The sequence below is a fragment of the Dermacentor variabilis genome, chromosome 4 (assembly GCF_050947875.1).
Source record: "Dermacentor variabilis isolate Ectoservices chromosome 4, ASM5094787v1, whole genome shotgun sequence".
NCBI classification, from domain to species: Eukaryota; Metazoa; Arthropoda; class Arachnida; order Ixodida; family Ixodidae; genus Dermacentor; species Dermacentor variabilis.
In genome coordinates this window covers 93,433,667-93,456,825 of record NC_134571.1, presented here as the reverse complement: position 1 = coordinate 93,456,825, position 23,159 = coordinate 93,433,667, and the positions used below count along the sequence as shown (strand labels likewise).

The window sequence follows — 23,159 nt, the reverse complement described above, 5'->3', positions numbered from 1 at the left end:
TGAGCATTCGGGTAGGGAAGCATGTTTCATTAACATTCCGAAAAAAAAAATGCTACAGGACCACAAGAAGGCCAAGGTAGACTGTCGTTTCGTCATCATGCGGTCCTGCAGCTACATAGCATTGTTTCTTTTTTTTTTTTCTTTTTTTCTTTCAGAATGTTTCAACTAACTAGCCCAACTTCGCATTCTTGTATACCACTTTCCTCGTGTATTTTCGTTTTCGTGGCGTGTACATTTTTCTGCCTTCCTTTTCATTATACAAGCTCAACTTTGTTCGTGTGTTCCGCTATGGTAACGTCCGATTATTTGTTTCACATTGCAAAAGACTATGGAGTCTGTAATTGCTATCTCGTCTTGTTTTTTGTGGTATGACTATATACTCTGTGCGTGCCAGAGGACTGTTTATTTAGGCGATGTTGGCAAAATTTGTGTCCTGTATACCGCAATCTACTGAGACACGTGCTATGTCTCCATTTATTCCTTGTCGTTTAACTCATATCACTAATGAATGCATCGCATTTGCTAGTGAACTATCTTATTGTCAAGGTTCATTACGCCTCATTCCTCCATTTGGTTCACAAGCATAATGCTTGCGAGAGGCTGGGGAAATGCACGTTACCATCATTTCCATGTCCATCTCAATAAGTCTATCAATCAAGAAGCGCGTAGCGATTGTGGAATTTATGCGTACGTTTTAGGCTGGCTCGGCTTGTCGAAACGCGGTCAAAACACGTACCTTATGGAAAATGCCTCATTGCTATTCAAGTGCTCATAGCCGCTGAACTTTAGCACGAGACAGAGTTACCGTTCAATGAAGTATGTCTGCGTATACTGCGTCATGTACTCTGCCCCCCCCCCCTCTCACACATGATGAGTGATACCTAATTGAATAGCGATTGGTTGCTTCCCCCAAGAATAGACGACCCTGTGCATGTGAACATTAAGCATTCAGTTATTGATACGATTACCATTCTTTGCGAACTTCACCCAACTTGGTTCAATGGTCGATACAGCATCGGGCTGCTATGCTGGGGGAACAGGGTTCAAAGCCAACCGTCACACCAACCTGAGTCACTCGGGGTGTGCCGCTTTTCTTGACAAAAAGAAATAAAAAAAGATATCTTGCGCTAGACGTAATCGAACCCGCATCATATACAGCCAGACACTCTTGTGTGAATTCGCATACACGCTTACCTCGCGGCGGCGGTGCTAGATGGCGCAGCGTGTTAAGTGGGAAGCGCGAGACAGCGACCCGGCTGCATACACGCCTCGTGCATAACGAGTCACAGCAGCGGCAATACGGTGTGTCGCTACACTTCAAGGCGAACTGCATTGCCGGCGACATTCATTGCAAGATGGGTTCCGCCGGAATTTCATTATAGCGAGTAATATTCTCCAGTGGGCTAGTTGGTTAAGCATACTTGAGTTTTTGCGCAGCAATAACGATTGGACCAGATTTGAGCGACTGCACACACGCGGGACACCGAGCGTAATTCAGCAAAACGAGAATAGATATCTATTCCCGGGCCTACCTACGCTATCCGTTGTCACCGGTTAGCCTAATCTGTTGTTTGCTCAGAGCGATGGATGGTGCGCTGACACAAGTGCCATGAGGGGCCATCTCAGTCTCGTGAGATTCGATAACTTCACCTTTCTGTGGCTGCTGGACTTGTGTAGCATCGCCGCCACGTCAAAAAAATGGTTCACACTTGCACGTACAGCAGCGCGAACCCAGTGAAATCTTGCACCTAGTGCAGTGCAAGATGTCCCGGCGCTTGCATATCAGACCACAGTTGTATCGGTTCTCTTTTATGCACCTTTCCGTTTGGCCAACCCAACAATCACCGCACGTCAAAGGTAGTTTGTACACCAGGTTGTTCGCACATTCAACATACCTGATGGCGTGGTTTGTAGTGCATATGTCGACATTCTCCTTGCTCTTGTCCTCGCTTACCTTTACACATATTCCCTTTAACTTTCGCAGTGCCGAGAGCCCCACCCGGACGCCATACCTTGCGGCACCTAGCGTGAGTATTTGTTCCATCAATTGTTGTTCCTCTTTGCCCTGTTTCTTCTTTACGCATCTGTTTTGCTATATTTTACCTCATTCGAACGCAGTCTTTAACTGCTACATTCTGCCGTTTTGTAATTTGGAAGGTATATAGTCGACCGAGGACAAACATTAATCCGGCAGTGCATTAATTCTCAGGGTCCCCGTCAGTATATACTTAGCGCACTACCAACTTCTCCGGAGTTCAAGATGACGCGTGTATAAGCAGCGCACGGATGCGGGCCACGTTATTCAATCGCACTATAACTCTCGACCGCGCTGTCCTCTACTTGCACGTTTCTTTGGAGGCACAAGTTCGTTTAATAAAATCTTTTCATCCCCTCAAGAGCAAAAGACTCATCTTCGCCTGCCTTTCTGTGCATGTCACTTCCGTGTGACACTATGGACTTAAAGCTTGCTACTACGTAACGTACCTCACGCGTCCGCGAATCACTGACCCCTTTAGAGTACAGTGGGTACAGTGGGCACATTACAGTGGGTACATTACAAAGTAATGTACAGAGTACATTACTTTGTAATGAATGCGAAAACGCTTCTCAGCGGCAATGGGGCGAAGTTATCTCATTTGTTTGGCGCTGTCTTCCACCTAGAGGTTTCAGCGATTCATGGGAGAATAGTTTTTTGGAGTGGGCACAAAGGGGCGACAAGCGCGCAAGAGCTAGATAAAAAATTGTTTTCACAGTTGGAACGCTTCCTGGATTTGATCCACATTTGCTCGCGCGAAGAAAGATGTAAAGATGCCCGGTATAAGTTATTCCTCTTTGCTACATTTAGATTTATACCGTTACCTCGCAGTAACCTTCCTCTTTTGTATCCTTAAGCGACAGGTAATCTGCAGCACTCGTCTTAGTGAATGCACGTGAAAAAGCACGAACGTACAGAAATACGCTGTTGCCATTGGTTATCGATGCATGGGCGAGAAGCACGCGCAGATTTTTTTTTTTTATGTATGGCCCCCACTGTGCCACTTTGTCCGTCTTGCTTCGGTCCGGTCTACGCTGGAAGTGGTTACGCATAATTTTTAATCGAACCCATAGAGTGACAGTGAGTCACTTTTTTTAAAAAAAGAAGTGAAATTTATTGCAAAAATTTTTGAGCACCTCATTTACTCATACCAAACAAAAAAAATACAAGAGTTTGTAATAAATATACACAGTTCTGCTAAGGGTTATTTTGACTGAAGAGATATCTCCAACGGTTTTTCCACCTCATAGACGTCCAGCTATATAGTAGACGTATTGTAATGTCCTTATTATGTACACAGTTTGTGAACAATGGTGGAACGGTATTTTTTTTTATGGAAGTGAATATTAGGAGAGGTTGGCGCCTTTATGGTGGCACCGGCTACTCCTTGTCACTTGGCAAAGGAAATAAATTTGCGTGGAAAGGGAGAATAGCGACACGAAATATGGCACTCAGTAGAACACTGGATGAATAAAAAATATACAGTCCAACAGTACATGAGTCGCAAAGTTCTGTGCATTAGTTCAGTCCACGTACGCATACATAAAGTCAGATATTTAGAACAGCCATAACACACAACACATGTAATGCATTGCAAGTACAGAACAGAATTATACATATTGCATAAAAGTTGCGATCGCCACATAAACCAATTATGAATCACGAACAACGTTTATGTTACTCATTTAGCGCATTCGGATCATCTGATACCCAATATTTTCCCAAAATGTTGGTCTCCTCTAAAAACTTTTTCAGAGCAAGAAGCGCTCTTTTTTGAAGGCCCGCAGTTGGCCATGGGCCAAGTATTTTTTTTAGAGTGAATGGTATTCTGTCTAATATCAACAAATTGAACTGACCAATCAATCCACTCCACAAGCACCTGAAGACAGGTCAACATTTGTAGGCCCTCCAGACTGCGACGTTCACATCGTCGCCACGGAAATGCGGCGTTTACGAAGTGGTCATTTTCTTGCTTTTCTGCGTCAAGGTTAGGGTAACAATATATCATTTTAGGCATGCTCAATCCAGATAACACAATTGGCTTCACTCGATAACACCCAGCTATGAAGCGAGATCTTTCGAACGCGCAGAGCAAGTGGGCAGAATATTTTTAGACCCATTGCTTATCCTCTAAGTCATCAGGAGCAAGAGCAATGACCTCCTAATGTGAAGGTTGACTGATCAGTCACATAGCACTCTTCTAACGTAATTTCACTGGTATGATATTGCAAGCGCAAGCGCACACGGCCAGCGCACTACTGTAATTCCCGTCACGCATGACGCTGTCCAACTTTATGTCGCCGAAGCGTCATTCTGAATATGTCGCTGCCGCTGTCAGCTCGCTCGCCTGTTTTTCTGACTGCAGTTCGGCCTCTTGGACACTGGCTCTTTTTGACACGTGCTTGATTACCCCAACTCCCTTCTTTTTCTTTTTTCTTTGCGCCTCTGATAGCGTTTCAATCAAGTACACGTGTAGAAGCAGCACGCACTATACCAGTTGTTGGCCAGACCTTTTCAGCTATTGTCTGTCTTCTTGTCTCTAGAATGAAATTACGGGTTTTAACGACCCAAAGCAATACAGCGGTTACGAGAGACGCAGTACTGTCGGAAGAAACTTGGATTAATTTCGAACACCTGACCTTTTCTTTTTTTCCTTTCTTTAATGTGCCTCCACAGCTGCAGAGAGACGAGAATTCTCATTTTCCGCCTTATTCGAAATATGCGGCCTCCGCGGCGGGAATTCAAAAGAAATTATGGGGTAGAACGTACCAAAACCATGATCTGATTATGAGGCACGCCGTAGTGGGGGACTTCTGGTTAGTTTTGACCATCTGGGATTCTTTAACGTGCACCTAAATATAAGTACATGGGTGTTCTTGCATTTCGCCCCCCATCAAAATGTGGCCGCCATGGCCGGGCTTTGATGCTGCGACCTCGTGCTTAGCAGCGCCAACACCATAGCCACTAAGTAACCACAGCGAGTTGCGGTAGGGATTCGAACCCGCGACCTACCTCGTGCCTCGCAGCAGGGCGCCTTAGCCACCACTTCCTGCTAACCCTATAGCTATGAGAATAATCCAGGAGAAACTTTCGAATTACAATGTTCTGGATGACAACGTTTCAGTCGGGCATTTTCGCCAGCGCTCGCCGTTGTCGAGATAAGATAGGTCACGTCGGTTAACAAGAATTAAAAAAAAAAAGAATTCACGCTTGACTGCTCCGTGAGCTCCGCGGGCTGTCCCACGACCGAGCTGTCTGCCACGTCAGTCTGTACAGATAGAACACTTGCGCATTCAGCCGCCAGTCTTCATAAGGGAGTCCTAATTATGCGGGACATAAACGTTAATTGACTTCAGAATGTAATCGTCCGAACGATGGCCGCCTGCCGGCGTCTCGCTGCAAACGACAGCGGGCGTGACAGAGATGTAAAACCAGTCAGCCAGGAAGGACGCCGAGGGGAGAAAGCAAGCGCGACAGCCTCGGCTGTATAAAACAGCCGCCTGGCTGTCAACACAGTTCGGCTTACTAGCGTTGTCGTTCGTTTTCGAAGTGTCAGTTAAAGGTAATTCGCAGGCTCCCATCTACGCAGGCTGTCCCGACTGGAAGTTGATGCGATTGACGAGAGTACATAGAGAGTTTTGGGGGCGAATGGCTGTAATTATGTTTTCCTGCCACTCGTGGGTGCTCTAATCGAGTGACTTCTGCTACGCGTCAGAAATTGCTAAAACTAATTAGCAATAATTTAGTTAGCCTTCAAGTTGCCTCTCGTAGCACGTTTTCATCGGCCGCCTTCCGTTTGCAGCCTAGCATAGCTTTACGGTTAAGTTATAACGGTTTGTCTAAACAAAGCTTTCCCTTTTGCTTATCGGTTTCTTTATGACATGTTTACAGCACAAGAAAATGTTGAGACTACAAAATAGCGTCCACTATACGTTTGTGTACCGGCAAAAGTATAAATTGATAACAGACATTTATAAACTATTTTGCACTCAACACGCAAGCGCAATGTGAACCTAAACAAAAAGAGATACAGTGAACCCTGGTTCAATGGTTGCTTTATTCGACGTATCACTTTATTAAAACTTTTTTGTGGTGTCGACGGAAATGCGTGCACCTTACGCCGCATTATTGTGTGTGCAGTGGCACCACGGACTTCACTCAGTACGAAGTACGAAGCGGTATATCCACTGGGTATCCCACAACGCAGCCTACGCGAACACCCTTTGCGCTCCTTTATAACAACTTGCCGAATTCAAATGCATCGCGAAGGGCACTCCACCGAATGCAGGCAGCTACTTGGGAATATCTGTATCATGTAATGATAACTGAAAGACTAGGGAGCTTGTTCACGGTCGTTAGCAGGATTTCATCGCTATCTTGCAACCGCTATCCAGTGTGGCTATGTTTCAATATGCGTTCTACAAGCTGCCGCACTGTTGGAGTGTGCGTCCCACGTTACTACAAGTTTCTTATAGTCCATTCAAAATTACTAAAATACCGGTTATGATGAGATTGAATTCCTGTCCTGATAACTACGCCATAACGAGGGTTTGTTTTATATCATATCAAGGGATCTCAGTGCCTAAGAACGCGGTCCTCGCCGTTAGGAAACAATGGTGTAAAGCTACATACGATCCACATAATCAGCGACAGCTCGCGTGCCATTCTTAACTATCTTAACCATCTGAGAACAGTGTGACGTCTCTGAGTCGCTATTCTCGATACGATAATTACTTGGTAGAGCACTTTTGTTTTGAGAAAGAGCGAAAGAAGAAGTGAGACAAATGTTGCGATCAGCTTTGGGTTATTCAGAAATGTACAAGGAGTTCTCGAAATAATCTAGAGACTTCCGCAAAACCAGAGTCCATCCTTGGCAATTCTATATGGGGATCATAACAGGGCACGTCCCCCGAATTTAAGTCGTTTATACACTACGCTAGCCTCGTTCATATTGTAGCTGTTCTAATGCGAAATAGGCTGACCAGTCCGTCCTAGAACATCTATCAGGTGACGCAAGCACTTGCTTCACAACGATTGTTCAGCTAAAGCTACCAGTAACTAACAAACCCAGATTTATTTCCCCACAGGGAGTCGATGACGATTTTGTTGCTAGAAATAATAAACGGGAAGAGCTCACTGGCTGAAACGAAGTGTTTACGTATCCCAGATGATTCCTGGAAATCACTGTTACCATTAAAAAAATGTATGCTGATCCAACGCGCATGTTGGAATCTATGTGAACCGACATAATTGCTAAGCGGTTAATTAAGTAGCATACAACAAATGACATGCGTACAATTGTACTCATTTTCATTTTATTTAGTACATATGCACAAGACAGGTCCCAACTTTTCTTGCTGTGTCACAACTACCGGGTAAAGAAACTACTAGGGCAAGAAGAAATGTAGCTTTAATGACAAGAAATGTGTGTTTATGTACTACATCATTCACAAGCTATGCTGAAGTGTAAACAGCAGTTCAGACAGATGCACACCGAGATGTCAAGTCAGTGATGTCACGTGATCACGGCCATACTGATTCCTGATCGCACGTACGCACAAACACAAAGAGAGCTTCGCTTAAATCGCGTGGTCGCACAAAGAATTTATTCAAGTTTGAACTTGCTTTCTTCAAACACCCGCATTATTTCGAAAGCACAGTATATCAGCATCTGACTTTACCTGAGAATTCAGTGTAAATATCTCGAGGGGAAGCTTCTCGTTGAAAAAGAAAACATACTGTAGCCCTGACTGTTTACTAACCCCGGTCAGGACTGCAGACTAACTGGACAGACAAGACTAACGACAATTGCAGTACTTCGAGTAGTACTGGAACTGTTCATTCAAACCATTTGATTGAAATTCGAAGTGCATATTCACCAAATATAAAATCGAAATGTCCGTTGCTTGCTTGTTTTTACAGCGAAGCCATATATGGCTAAGGAATTTCTGTCATCCTCGAGCAACCCGCGAACTAGTTCGCTGGCGCCTTTCGGCGCAACCGCGCAAAAGGCGCGAGTATGTTGTAATTAATAACTTCATGTCAGCCTCACATAGTGTTTCGATGGGCGTTCCGCAAGGCTCCGTGCTTGGGGCCGCCTTCTCCTTCCTATAAATCAAAGATCTTCCGTCGCTGTTAACGTGCTGTGAAGTTCTATTAGACGCGGATGATACGGCTTTATTTTTTGTTGGGGACACTTTTGGAAGAAGAACTGCAGGCCAAAATAAATCATAGAACTCGGTTGTGTCGCGAAATTGTTCACGCAGAATAAGCTTACTCTTAACATCGACAAACCAGTTTTGCAGTTTTCCATTCCGGGAGGAAGGAAACGAATTGTGACTCTGTCTATATATTTTTTTAATTATGTCCGGTTAAACAGAGCATGCTGATACAAGCATCTAGGAGTTTGTTTTGAATCGGATTTGCATTGGAAATGTCAAATTCGTAAGGTATGTTCCAAATTGGCGTATGATTGTCATGTATAGTTAAAAGCCCGTCGTGTTTTGACCTTCAAGTTTACGGATGTTTTGCGTTTATAGAGAGTCACCTTTGTTATTGTTTAGTCTTGGGGCAGTACGTACAATACCTATGTAGAACCTGTCGTCGGTCTTCAAAAACGGGCGCTAGAATAGTTACGTTTTCTAAACATACTGATCTAAGTAAACCTCTGTTTCAATTGCTTCGTATTCTGCTGTTCAGTGAGGCGTATAAAGTAAAAGTTGCTCAGGCAGTGAATGCAATAAGACGTTTTAGTAATCGACTGACCATCACGATATTTAATTTACCGGCACGAAACACGAGGGCAGCTACTAACAACTGTATCAACTTACCACCATGCCACGATGTATATTGGCAGATATATGGGCAGAAATATGGGCAGATACTCGTGGACTACAGCGGTGCTATAATATGGAACGCACTCCCACACAGTGTGAAGACTAGCGAAAACTTTATACAATGTTTAGAAAACTTCTTTCATGAGTGCTGACAGGGTCTTTCTATTTGTATCCCCTGTCGTCATAACATAGTGTTTTGTTTATCCAATATATATATATATATATATATATATATATAACACCCTCACCAACACATCCCAAAATCCCAGATGCCAAGATACCTTTTTCGGTGCCTCAGCCACACAGGGTATCGCCATTTCTGTATACCCCCGTAATGACGCCTACGTTAGCGTCCCTTGAAAGACCATGCCGCTGCCTTCCAGTTACCGATGCATTGCACCCCAGACTCCTTGTCACCAGCTTAACTCCTTCAAAATTACCCCACGCATAGCTGCTACGCTACTAAAGCCATTCTTTCAACTGATGCCTTTTTTGGGGTCTTTCTTATTGCTCGCGCACTGATCGCCTGACCGGCTCTTCTAAAGCCACAAAAACATGCCGTCAACGACACCCCTGAGCGCTCCCTAACCTCTCGCTTCCCCAACACCCTCCCATGCCCTTCTTTTTCTTTTCTTGTTCTTTTTTTCCCTCTTGGTGTCCTTTCTTTCTTTCCTTTCTTTTTTCTCCCCGCCTTCCCACTGTCCCGCTCTTGTCCCCTCATCTTAGGAACCACGCTTACAGACGTCAGGCGACAGCGCTCATCCTCTTTGAAGTCTCTCCCTTTACACCCAGCCACCACCGACAACAACCGCACGTGACGTCACTCCACTAACCCTTTAAATCTAACATGCCGAGTATGACGAGGCCGCCTTTGACGTAGATAGGTTCTCCTATCGAAACGTTGACCAGCCTTTCTGAGACAGCTTATCCTAAGTTTATAACCTTTATACCACAGTGTGCTGTTCCATCTGTCAGCCCCTTTCTTGATTTTGGATATTACAACTTCTGGCATACGAAGAAAATGTAGTAGTGTGGTCAACCCGGATACATTTAGTATACATTATATTTAGTGTACATTGAATTGGATGGTGAGAGATTTCGCGGGAATTACAACTGCTCCAGCTGAACTTTTGGAGGAGACAGAACCGTCCGTGTAAACGTGGAGGATCCATCTTTCGGGACTCGAAGGCAGCTCTCCAGTCTCTGCTGTCCGCTTTCAACCACGGACCTAACGTGGAATTAGTCGCAGACATCCGACTACTTCATCAAGCAATCATGGATACCGGGTCACTGCAGAATTTCAGGAAATCACGGTGACCACGACGACACTCATATTAAACCAATACCACTGTCGAGAACAGATGCAGCCACAAGGCTTCGCTCCCTCGCACGCGAGCTTAAGCAGACTCTGTGGAACACCAGGGAATTCCCGAACGCACGTCTCCACAGATTGAATCCAAGTCTGCAACACCGTCTTCTACCAGGGTTACCACGAGCGGAAGCAATATTTCTGTGCAACCTGTGGCTCGGCGTGGCATTAACGAACGCATATTCTTTCTGCATTGGAATGGCCGACAGCCCTGCTTGCGACAACTGTGGCTGCGAGGAGACAATCAAGCAGCTCCTCTGTGACTGTGCCCGTTACAATGTGTCAAGAAAAGTGCTCGCGACCGCGCTCGAAAAACTGGACGATCGCCTCTCCACAAAGGAAAACGTTCTAGGACACTAGTCTAGACGGCTTCAGCACAGAAGGTTTTAAGGACTCTGCTCAAGTTCTTAAAGGCTTGTGAATTGTACGAGCGACTTTGAACGTTGTAGCACGTAACATCGCATTGTTGCGTGAATTTTTCTCACTTGTTTCTTTATTTGTTTCTTCTTTCACCTTTTATTCCATTTAACATTTTTCCCACCTCAGGGTAGCCAGCCGGTACTTATATTGTCTAACCTCCCTGTCTTTCCTTGCCTTCTGTCTCTCTCTTTAGTAAAAGCCTAATTTATTTGTTTTCCCAAGAAGCTTTTTAAAAGCCAGAAGTGACATACTTTTTGTAGCTATATTGTTGGTCATGGTCCGTGTATTTTCTTCTTCTCAGTGTGGCAAATCAGTTCTGCGGAAGCCCGCAAGGTGGAGGTATGTACATGAAAGGAAATGGTCTGACCGCGCTTTCACACTTTTCAGTGCGAATGGCCTGCGGCCCAACAACTTTAATTTGGCCGGTAGTCTTCGTCTCGCGCTGTCGTATTGCGGGCACTCTAGAAGAAGGTGTTCTGCATTTTTGTTAGCATGGCCACAATGACACTGCGGACTAGCAACGCGCTGAATCATGTGTATAAAGCGACGCGTGAATGTTGTCCCAAGCCGCAGACGGTGCAATAAAGTTACAAAGTTTCTATTTCCGCTCAACTTTGGCGGCTGAAATGGACAATTAAATGTTAGGATCTATTAAGAATAACACTGAGAACTATAATATCTAATCCAACCGGGTGTTTGCACTAAGTCATCAGAATATCTGTTTCAGCAACAGGCGGTTTTCACGATAATGAGTGGGAGATTTGTTGTATTTTCATTTTCGTGACGTATGTCTTGCAGCAGCGTCCGCTGCAGTGTTTCCAAGAATATTGCAGTGTCCTGGAATCCACTCACATGCTATAATGTGATTTCTTGCATGGTTTTTGTGTGTTCCTTGATGGTTTTATATACAAATGTGTGTCCAGCCCGTTTCGATCTGTGCTATTTGTTGCGGTGAAGGTGGCTTGGGAATATAAAAATAAACCATTTATGGGCGATCTCAACTGACGCTATGAGGAGTAGGCGATAGGATTGCAAATAGTTCGGTGGTTATTGAAGATACCACTCGGCGTAATCTAAACTTCAACTTTGGTTCGAGCTTCAAGTCCGCTATGAAGAATTATTTTGGCACGATCCGTCCGTATACATACGAATATACTGTGGATATAATGAGTAAATTTGGAACAGTGCAAGTTGTTGCACATCTCTCATGAACATACCTCTCTTGCGTATGATACACTCGACTGATAATTACAACTTGAGCGTTTTCAGCATCCAAGGAGGACAACCGAGGTCCATTGTGATTTCAGAAAACAGTAACAATGTATGATGATCATGAATAACTTTATGGATTTCACTTTTGCTTCTTCCCTGAACAGATTTCTTTAGTGGATATACCCATCGTGATGCGTTAGGATGCAATACGCGTGTCTGCAAGCTTCAACCATTCGTATAACCGGAAATGCCGAATGACGAGCCTCAGCGATAACAAGAGAACTCGAAGTTGCTTGGGGGACGCCAAAGCACACTCTAAGCCCTCGTGCCAATAAAAGTTGCAGTTTTTCCTCCGAAGTTCTTGATACACCATGAAGAATTGGTGCCGAATGAGCTATTTTTTTGCCGTAGCAGTGCATTCTGAACTTGCAGTAGTGATGAGGCTGATCCTCCCCATGTGGTTCCGGCTAGTCGGCGAAGCACGTTTTCAATAGAATTTACTTGTTCTTCAAGTTTACCGATGTGCAAAGCCCATGACACTTGATGTTTGAGATTAATGCCATGAAATTTGGACTGCTTCATAGTCATCCAACTTTCTTCTTGTAGACTAAACTGAAAATTCTTCAGCTCCTGTCTCGTAAAAGGCAGTACAGCTGTCTTATCGTAACAATTAAATTTCTATGGCCCTTTCTTTAAAAAGTTGTCAATTACATCGAGGCCTTTCTGTAACGTCAATAGCAGCTGACCTACACATGAACCAGAAGTCCATATGCAGACGTCATCTGCCTACAATGAATACTTTAGACCAGCCGAAAGCTCTTGTGGTAAATCTGCCATTACACAGTTGAAACAGGCTAAGTAGACCGTCGTGCTGAATTCCCTGCGCGACGATGTAATATTTACTCGGCCGTTCGTTGGTTTGCGTAAAAATTTCCTGTTGCTTAAGAACTGCGAAGTCTATCGCAGAGATTGTCCACATAGACCAAGGTCTAATATGATAACAAGCACGTGCATATAACTTGCAGAGTCAAAAGCGCTCTCAATTTCTAGAAAGCCCGCGATTGTCACATCTCCACAACTACGATCATGTCGAAGGTCCTTTTTCTCGAATATCGTCATCTAATTCGAAAATTTTATTTAATACAACAGTTTTAGTGAAAAGTCAGAAGGAGTACAAAAGCACGAACAGAAATTTTTGAGAGCGTGAGCGTGGGTGTACTTACTGTTTCGTTATACTAAAACGGAGATTCAGGAGATACGGAACGGGAATTAATGCAACATACATGGCTAATGCGAAACGGGCACCTTTTAAATGATTGAACGCGTTATCGGCATACAGGCAAGCTGACTTGTTATCAGAGGCAGCGTATTAGTAATGGCGAAACATTTCGCACTGATTACCAGCACAGAACTTGTTTCACCTTGTTGCATTATTTTTGTTGTTGTTTTTCGACTTATACTAGCAAAACAACGGAATGTCCAATACTTCTCAACAGGCAAATTTCTTTTTTTTTCTTTTTTATTATACATAATTTCGAAGTTGTAGTTCACTCCTTTTTCTCTTTACTTGCAGGTTTCATCAAGAAACAACTAAATGTCACTGCCTGGCTTTCTTTAGTCAAGATGTTAGGGCTTTAAAGGCACGGCAGTGAACGAAAGGAAGGGGATGGAAGGGGCTATCTGTAAAAGAGGAAATTAACTATGCGAAATGTCACTTATTCCTCGAACTATCAGCACTGCACAAGATAAAACAGCGCAGGTATAATCTAAGACTAAGGCAGCATTACAGGATAGACGGCACAAGAAAACGTAAAACGAACACCACGAGCGCTGATGGTGGCTTGTGGCGTCCGTTTTACGTTTTCTCGTGTCTTTGTCCTTACGGCGATGCTGCCTTTGTATGTCGAAGCAACTAGCCCATAAACTCTGGCACAGTCTAACAAGTCAATTATGGAGTATAGGGTTTGCGTACAGACTCCTAACACACATCGAAGGGCACATCCTCAAACTCTGGCAAGATCTGTGCACGTAGATAAGGGGGGGGGGGGGGGGGGAGTCAATTGTCCACTTAGTGGAAATGTCCATTTGGTCTGTTATAGAACTGTTGATTGGCAGGGGAGGGGGGGTGCATGTCTCCTTCTGACGAATATCGCAGCCCAGCCAATCACAACTTCAGCAGCAGAGAAAATGGACATCTTCACTAGATGAACACTTATAGAATATACCCCCTCCGCCCCCCCCCCGGACTTAGCCCGTAATTCACGTCGGAAACCATTTAAGATTTGCGCAAAGGTATAAGGCGACAGCTTGAGTACCTAATAACAAGCTGTCAGAGTTGGCACAGTTATGCTTACCATAAATTTTCATACTGACCTTGCTAAAAGAAAATCAGGTGCTGCCCCGTCGTTAGACATCGTGTGAGTCATCGGCGACGTACGAATTGTTCTATGATTTGCACGGCCGCCTTTGTTGAGAAGGCGCATTCAAACCTTTCTTTTACTATGAGTGCGAAGCATTGTTTGGCTCATACCACGCGCTTTCGTAGTATATGTAGGTACGTTCCTGTCTCGCCTCCGTTTCAGGCCTTTTCAACAAAAACCAAATTCAAGTGTTCGAAAGACATCGGGCCACACCCGCACGCAATTTTCCCTCGTGCCAAAGCCAACTAGCTCTTTGAGACGTTTGGCGCTTGCGTCACGTGCCAGTCTCTCATTCTTCCACTCTGCTTTGAGACACTGCACAGCCTCCGGAATCGGCCCACAGTCCTCTCGGAGCAGCTAACGCTGCGTAGAAGCTGCGTGACACACCTTACGTACGTTAAACGCCAAATACCTTTGCGGCAGGTTACGGCGGGCGTCCTTTCAAGAATTTAGTTTTACTTACGGAAATGCAAGCGTAAAGAAAAAGTTAGAAGACAGGGCGCCGTGTGGTGCCAGGTTTCAGTTAAGGTGGTTACAGACGCTATTGACCCGTTAAAAGTGTTTGCCGCATTACTGGCCCTGCAAGCGCTATTGCTCTTCTTGAGATCGAGCGGCCCGTATGATTGCCTGAAATTGGAAAGCCTTTTCTGTTACCTCTACCGGTTCTCTTTTTTCTTCTCTCCCTCTCTCTCTCTTTGCCTTCTTTCCAACCCCCATGTTCCCAATCACAGTGCAGGGTAGCAAACCGGAAACTCGCCTCTGCTTAACCTCCCTGCCGCGCGCGAGCCTCTTTATTGAAGGAATGCAAATCGCTCTTAACGGGCTTCCTGCCTACGATGAGCGCGTACGTGGGCAAAAAAAAACAGACAAACAAAATGATTCCTCTTGAATAAATATATAGACGTTCGCATGAGTGTTTAAGTGATTTCAATTTTCCAAGTTCTTCAATTAAACCTAAGGCTTCGTTATATCCAGGTTTACTTGCGTCATGAAGACCACCTTCGGAATTCGCAAAAGCCTGCGGCGCTAATAGGTATTCTTCTTTGGGGGGGGGGAAGGGGGGGAGTGAACACACAAACCCCCAAATTTTGTGGCAACCATTGTAGGCTGCAGAATATTTCCACAAAGCTCACGTGCTTTTTTAGATGCTCGATCGCAAGCAGCAATACAAACGTCCGTATTTTCGGCTTAAAGAACAAGGCCACAGAGTTCAGTAACCGATATTTTTTTTTTGTCCTAACGTAAGCAGTGGGCTTTAAGAGATACCATGGTGGACACGCTTCGGGTTAATTTTGATCACCAGGGTTTCATTAACGAGCAGCTTCTCAAAGTCATGGATAGGTTGGCTCGCCGCCAATGCATTATTAGAAAAACTTAGAGCGTCATAAACACACAGGACTTGGGCATGGTCTGTGTTTCTTTTTCTGCGTCCTTTGTGTTTATAGCGCTCTAAGTTTTTGTAATAAAGCAGCTTATGTTCGCAGAGACAGCGAACACGACACGTCAAATCGTGGAGTTGTTTGCAAGTAAAGCTTCGTTTTAATATGTACACGAGCGCTTTTGCAATCCACCTCCTTCAGACTGCGGCCGAGAGTCGAACCCGTGACCTCGTGTTCAACAGCAGAACGTCATAGCTGCTTAGCCACAGGTGGGTAACAAGGCCGCCATCTCTTTCACTCATTCCTATGTAAACTGCTTGTCTGCGACTTCAACTTTCCAATGATCAGATATGAAACTGACCGGTAGCAGTTTCTATAGATAACGTGTAAGAGAGTTTGCAAAAAAAAATGCACGAATTACTAAATCTTATTGTTGTTACTTTCGTCGCATCAGAACGTGATGTTTGTGTATGTAAGTCATTTCTTTTTCATCGTTCGCACATTTTTTTTTGGGTGGGGAGGGGGGGGGGGAGGGGCTTTTTTGTGTGCATTTGCGAATTGCTGTGTTTGTACCGTGGCCCTGTAATGAAGGACGCCATTTGTAGCTCCGCTATAGAATATTTGTACTTTACGAACGGCTTAGGAGTAAACGGGTGAGGAAAATTGTGCGTATATTATAGCTGTTCTCACCATATTATTTCGTGTTTTTTTCTTTTTTGTTATCGTTTTGTGCACGTCTGGATTAGGAGGACAGGAATAGCCGACGGAGACCACGAGCGCCACACAGATCTGACCACTGATAACTCGCACGATAACTCAGTGGTCAGCTGTATCTGACCACTGATAACTCGCACACTGCTTCACAAGCTTCCATACTCGACGATAGCACGGAAGGTTCCTGGGAGTTAAGTAAGGTTGCTCCAAGATTAAGTAAAGCAAGAACTTTGTTGAGAGGCCCGAATAAACTCGTTCAATAGTGCCCTGCTTCCGCGCCGTGACGCCACGTTTTCGCCTTGGCTCGGCGTGGGCGCGGTTAGCACAGCATGCGCGACGACGGTCACGTTGAAGCGAGGTCAGGCGACCAGCTGCGATAGGCGCTCGGTGTCATATCTGTTGGTCCCGCTTCCAAGACCGTCGGGGCCGAGATTGAATTTCAAAAGCACGCTGTCGCTCATGCACATGCGTGGTCAGCGTCGCCGTTCGCTGCCATCAGTACCTACAAGAACTGCGGGGATTAGTGTTGAGCTAGTTAGCGGCCTAGCTTATTTCTGAAGCGAGCGTTTTGTGTGCAAGCTCTTCTTCAGAAACCGTGGGAGAGAATATTGCGCTCCTTTATTATCTGTACTTGCGTCAAAGTGCAGGATCTTTCTTTGTTTTCCCCACTGAATTACCATCGTGCACGAGAGCTAGGCTTCATAATTCTCGCTAAACCATCGCGAGACCCTTTGTATGCATTTTATTAAGTCAAATTTAATTCGGCGGCGATTACGTAACATATTAATCTCGGATATGAAGTCAGATGCACGTGAAAGTGTGCGAAAATTTTTTAACCATTCATGCACATTCGTGCGGCCAAATTTAAAGTACACACTTATTTCATCGGTACCAGTGTGTCGTCAGAGACGACAAAATGCAACCGTGGTGCGCGTTTCGAACACCACGAGATCACACGAAAACCCGGGACGCAACATGAACAAGCCAGCCCACCACACAATATTACATCCATACATTAGTGCTTAGCCGAAGAGAAGCGGTCCTTACTGTGTGTAAAACACGAGGAGACGCTCAATTAGTCCACCTACACATAGCTGCTGCTTTCAGCACCTATAACCGTGGTGTTTAAACAAAATGTTCTCTGTTTATTTATGTTAGTAACATATCAGTCGGTAAAAAGAACCAATTTTATAAACGGTTATGCCCCTGAGCGGTCTTCCAGTTTGAGGAGGATAATATCGACAAGCCATGAGCCATAAACAAGAGGGCCGTGCGACACTGAGATGTACAAGAGTGCAGCCACAAAGTGAGATTTATCTGGAGTCCTTGAACGTTCAGCGCTGCAATGAGCTGACTGCATTTACCGGCGCCTGCAGCGCTCGATATAGCGTTGCAAGGCGAGCAGCGAAACGTCGGTTAGGCCATGTGGCAGCGTATGCCGAGTAAGAGGCTGTTTCGAGCCGCCCGTCGCTCGACCGTAAACGTCGTCACTGCAATGTGATGAACACGTACAGGCGCCCAAATCTTTAACTGGCGTGCGCGAGCGGCGACTTTTTCGTGCGTCAGCGCCGTATGACGGGGCGAGGCTGGAAACAGTCTGAGGCTACGCGCATGCGGACCGAGCGCGCTCAGCTGGGCCCATCGTCTGCTAGGCTGTTTCCAGCCTCGCCCCGTCATACGGCGCTGACGCACGGAAAAGTCGCCGCTCGCGCACGCCAGTTAAAGATTTGGGCGCCTGTACGCCCTAGACAGACCGTGATTCGGGACGTATGACATACGTGAAACCGAAGGCATCGGGAGTGCTTGGGTCCGGAAAGGTTGGGTGTAAACGGGACGGAGAGCGGTCTCTTGCTTGTCATTGAGGTATACGTTGCCGAGCATAATCTCGTAGCCGGGAGGAATAGCGATGGGGGCGAAGCCAGTGTTGTACTCATGACCGCCTCCCACTTAGGACTCCACAGACAACTACGAAATGTGGAATACAGCACGCAAGATGACACCTAGAGGAAAAGACTTAATTGCCGACGCGTTGCTGATTTTAAAGACGGAAGTCTTTCTTGACGAATTACCGCCATTTTTTCGGTATCGGGTACGTTTCTGTAGCCTATTTCGTGGGCCGATCCCGGAGATAGTGTGGTCTACAAGATGCGGGCCGATATGTGCTACTGGGCACGTCCACTTGGGGCTACCATTCGCGTGATGTTCCGTGTATATATTCAATTAAATGAAATTCCCCGACGGCCGGATTGGAACAGAGGACCTCTAGCGCAGAAATTCGATGTTGTAGCCATCAGGCTATGGACGCTTTTCCTCCATTGCTGCGTGCCTCATAATCGTATCGTACTTTTGGAAAGTCAAACCACAGAAGTTATTTAAAATTAGTTAGCGCATCATCAAAGGTCAAAATGCGGGGCGATCCCGAAGATGGTGCAGTAAAAAAAAAATTAAGCAGTCCGACGACACTCCCGTAATCTCTTCACGCGAGTGGTGACGCAATAGAGTGCCGTGCGCAGTGATTCCACCCCATTCTCGCCCCCAGATCGCGCATAAGACTGTCTTTCATCGACTTCAGCTGGAGGCTGAATCGCCTTCCAACTTTATTTTTATCCTGTTGAGCAATAAACAGCCCCGTAATGGTGCTAGCGATCTCGCATGTACCAGAATACCGAAACAGCAAGGCTAAGAGACGAGCAAAAAAGAGAAAAGACTTTTTTCTTTATTTGAGTGCTACACTCGCATTTAATAACTCGTGCTGGGCCAGCATTTCGCTACACGAAACATCGACGACGGTAAAAAATACGAAAAGCAGAGGAAGAAAGGACACACTTGGATATGACGGGAGTTCATATAGTACCATACCTTTCTCACAACTTTATTTCTTTTCATTTATACAGAGTCACAGAACGCACCTCATTGAGCAGCTAGCTGGTTTTTTAAAATCGAAAGACCCTCCGTGTTCAAAAGAAAGAAGTCTTCATGTTACGAAGTGACCTAGGCGCAAATATGCATTTGTATAACGTGTAGTTGCTATATCGCCAAATGTAAGATAATAAAACAGCAATCCTAGGCTGGCTTGTCAATCCTTGAACCGTGAGCTGCCCGTCCTGAAAGTTACGTTCAGAATTAAGTCCCAATGTTATATAAGTGTACAAAGATAAAAGACCATCATAACGATTATGGCACTAAAACTTAAAGGAAGCCTAACCTAATTGAAAGAAGAGCTCAAGATAATATGTACGCCTACTCTTATTTCTCTTTGATATTATGTACTGAAAATGCAGGAACATTTGACGAGCCCGTCAAACTTTGACAAGTCAAATCCCGTGCGTTCTATCAAGCCTTGTCCCGAGCAGCACATCCTTTCAGATTAGAACTGCGCGTAATATTTAAATACGCTGCCATTCCGGACGCACTGAGTACGCATAATAAAACGCACTAAATACGCATGAAAAGTGCGGACCCACAGGTGATGAATAGGGTTCAGCTGAACGTCAAAGGCATTTCAAAACACAGGCATTCAAAAGATGTCATTGCGAGACGAAATTTGTCATTCTGGTGCAACAACACGCTGGGCAGCTTCGCCTCAGGCGTCAGTTTACCGCACAACGTGCTCTCACTGCTACGCGTCCAACCAACGAAACGAAACACGTCGACGTCGCACGGACACCTGCGCGCGCAACACGGAGAGCAATGCGAGTGAACCGTGCGTGTACAAGCGAAGCGCAGCGGCTATTGCCAGCCGCAAAACGTGTTCGCGTTGCACCGGGCGATGCTCTCTAAATTAAACGCTTTCGAAGCGCGACGACGATGTCGCCTATACCGGCCCGTCCTCCCGAAACAGCCATGGCCAATAAGACTGGAAAATCCGCTTTAGTTAACCTTCTTCAAATGCAGCTCCTGCGGTCAGCGAGGGAAGCCACAAGGGGAGGAATCCCACCACTGTGCCCAAACCCTGCTGCCCCCGTTAAAGCTACCCGCGTACGGCGACCAAAACTAACGGAGCAAGAATAAAGAAAACGCGAAAGGCGCGAGACGGCCGTGTGGGGAAACCTACTTACGGAACAAGGGGTCCGTCGACGGCTCGCTTCCTCGGAGGTGGGCTTCTCGGCACTGCTGCTGCTGCCGCCGCTCAGCTGCCGCGCGGCGTGGCGATGGTGCAAAGCAAGCGACTCGTCGCCGCCGCCGTCGGCACAGTTCAGATGCTTCCCGTTGTGTCAGCTTTGCCGCATTGCCAGGGCTGCTTTCTTCTCACCACCCGCCTGGCCTGCCGTGACGTCACGCCGGCGGCGGGACGCCTCCATTCGGGGATGCCGGGGTGGGGAGAGGAGGGTATGGAGCGGTGGTGGCGGCGGCGCGGCTGTTCAAATCAATGGGAGGACGCGCGGGCAGTTTGTAGCCCCGGAGCATCAGCCGCTCTTTTCAAAACGCACTACTCATTGCTTGCTAGCGATGAGGGCTCGTTTATGTGTTATCAAGCCTGAATGATAACGAGCACAGATGAACCAGTAAAAAGGCGCACTGTTTTGCGTCGCTGCGCTCGTCCTTGTAAACTTTTATCTTCCATGACTATTCTTCATATACCAGTGTCACAGCACTAAAATCTAATGCGAATCTTCCTAGACTAGAAGCGAGACGTCAACTGTCCAGGCTCATTCTACATCACAAGTTTTAACATGCCCCGATTGGTAACAGCGTCATATCGCCAGCTCACCGCCATTCATCCCGGACCAATCATTCAAAGTCAGTGTACCCCCCGCATGCGCGCACATCATCCCATCTTCATTCGTTTTTTCCACGTACAGCGAGAGACTGGAATGATCTGCCTGAAGAAGCAGCGGACCACTCCAGTGTGACTGCGTTCAGGACTGCCATCGAACGCATTTTCCTTTGAAGCAGCCCACCCCTCATGTAAAACACCTCTCCAGGGGCATTTGAGGAACAAATAAATAAATAAATAAATAAATAAATAAATAAACAACTGCCACGATTCGTGTTTGAACTGCGCGCGTATTTCTTGCTGCTCTGCTTAGTGAAGGCACCGTGCGCGTTCTACGCAGGAGAGCTGACGCTTCGGTCAAGGACCCATAGAACTGCTCCATACAGATCAACTCAACAACCGTGTCGTTACAACCGAACGCGTGTTCCCCTTTTAGCCACCCCATTAAATTGGTTTTCAGCTTGTAAGTGTAATCTTGGAAAGACTCGCCCGGTGTTCTGGCTGCTTCACGAAAACGACGACGGAAGCCTCCGCTGAGAGCCGATTTTTCCATAGCAACGCAGGTTTTACGTTTTGGTAGTCATCTGCCTCGTCTATCGTTAGCCTTGCAATTATTTCGGTTGCTTCGCAAGGAAGAGCGTTCATAATCTGTTGTGGCCAACTTTCTAGTGCCAACCCGTTTTTCTCGCAGGTTGGTTCAAAAGTAACTAGAAACAATCCAATGTCACCATTTGCTTTGTACGACGGCATGAGATCCCTTATTTTTACTCCTGCTTCACCTGAACGTCTTTCACTTATTGAGATGTTATTGCCGATTGCATGGCCAGATCCCTCTGCACGTCTAGTTATTTTAGCTTTGGTTCGTGAGCTCTCCGTTTCTCTCGTTCCTTTCTTTCTGCAGCTTCCCTTTGATCAGCTCTCTGCCTTTCTTCTGCCGCGTTTTGTTCAGCTTTTTGCTTTTCCTCTGCAGCTCTTTGCCTTTCCTCTGCAGTGTATTGTTCAGCTTTCTCAGCTCGTTTCTCTATCTCTTTCCATGCTTCTGAAATTTCGTCCTGAAGGGCCCAGCACTTCTCAATCGCCTCAATAATCTGCGGCTTTCTCTGGCTTTTCCCGACCTCAATTTCCAGCTCTTCACATAGTAATAACAACTCTGGCTTTTTGTGTTTGCTTAAAGCCATGTTCAATCCCGAACAAGGACTTTCTTACTCTGCTGTGAAGTGAGGAAGCTTTCAATAGGAGCCTGCACGGACAGAAACTAATTTGCAATTTTAGAAAACACGCGAGCTAAAGCGTGGCAAATTCTCAAAGAAAGTCAATCGCTCACCATTCTGCTGAAGCCCGTACGAAGGGCGGAGCAGATGTGTCCTCACAGCAAGAATCAGGAAACGACGACGAAGGCGGGCACCGTGATGGTGAAAAAAAAAGAAGAAAATATTGTATTCACTTCATTGGTACATGGTGGTGTCTCTCATACGAGTCTCGAGTGGTTCTGATTAACACGGGGGCCAGCATGGCTTTAAATAACCCCTGGCGGTCCTGTGGTCATCGACGCCTTCTTCGGGAGCCCGTGGGAGTATTAGTGCTTTCGTCAGCTTCTGCCGTTGACCTCTTGTCCTTCAGTTTGCCTTCTAGTCTCCCATTCTTTTGTGTCAGCCCGGGGAAAAAGCGGTGAGGCCGTTTCGGAGAAGATGGCAAATATATGTTGACTTGGGGACACCCGCCTGAACGCTTCTCACAGGTCGAGGTCCAGGCTTACCGTAATAGCCTTTTCTGGGACGAGGCAAATCATCTTGTCATGGGAGTGTACGCCTGAACGTCTGTCACACCCGACAGGGTGATCATAACAGCGTTGGTATGATATGTACCACCCGCTTCTTGACCAATCCGCCGTTGTATGTATGTGTCATAATATGAAAATCATCATCATAATTAACCCATGGATACGCTTCTTGGCCAATCCTCCATTGTAGGTATGTTCCCTAGTTCGGAAATCATAATCATCAACATGCGGTGTTGATATCAAAAAACAGTTGGCGTTGGCACGATATGCACCACCC

The 23,159-nt window shown here is 45.9% G+C and overlaps 1 protein-coding gene across 3 annotated transcripts in view; it reads right to left on the bottom strand.

Moving 5' to 3' along the window:
• Nucleotides 1–20,616, bottom strand: part of LOC142579516 (glycoprotein 3-alpha-L-fucosyltransferase A-like) — a 155,192-nt gene extending 134,576 nt beyond the window's left edge. For all 3 annotated transcript variants that reach the window (XM_075689812.1, XM_075689807.1, XM_075689815.1), the window contains exon 1: nt 20,444–20,616. The gene's annotated coding sequence lies outside the window, so the exon portion shown is untranslated. The remainder of the gene's footprint in view (nt 1–20,443) is intronic.
• Nucleotides 20,617–23,159: the final 2,543 nt, after the last annotated feature.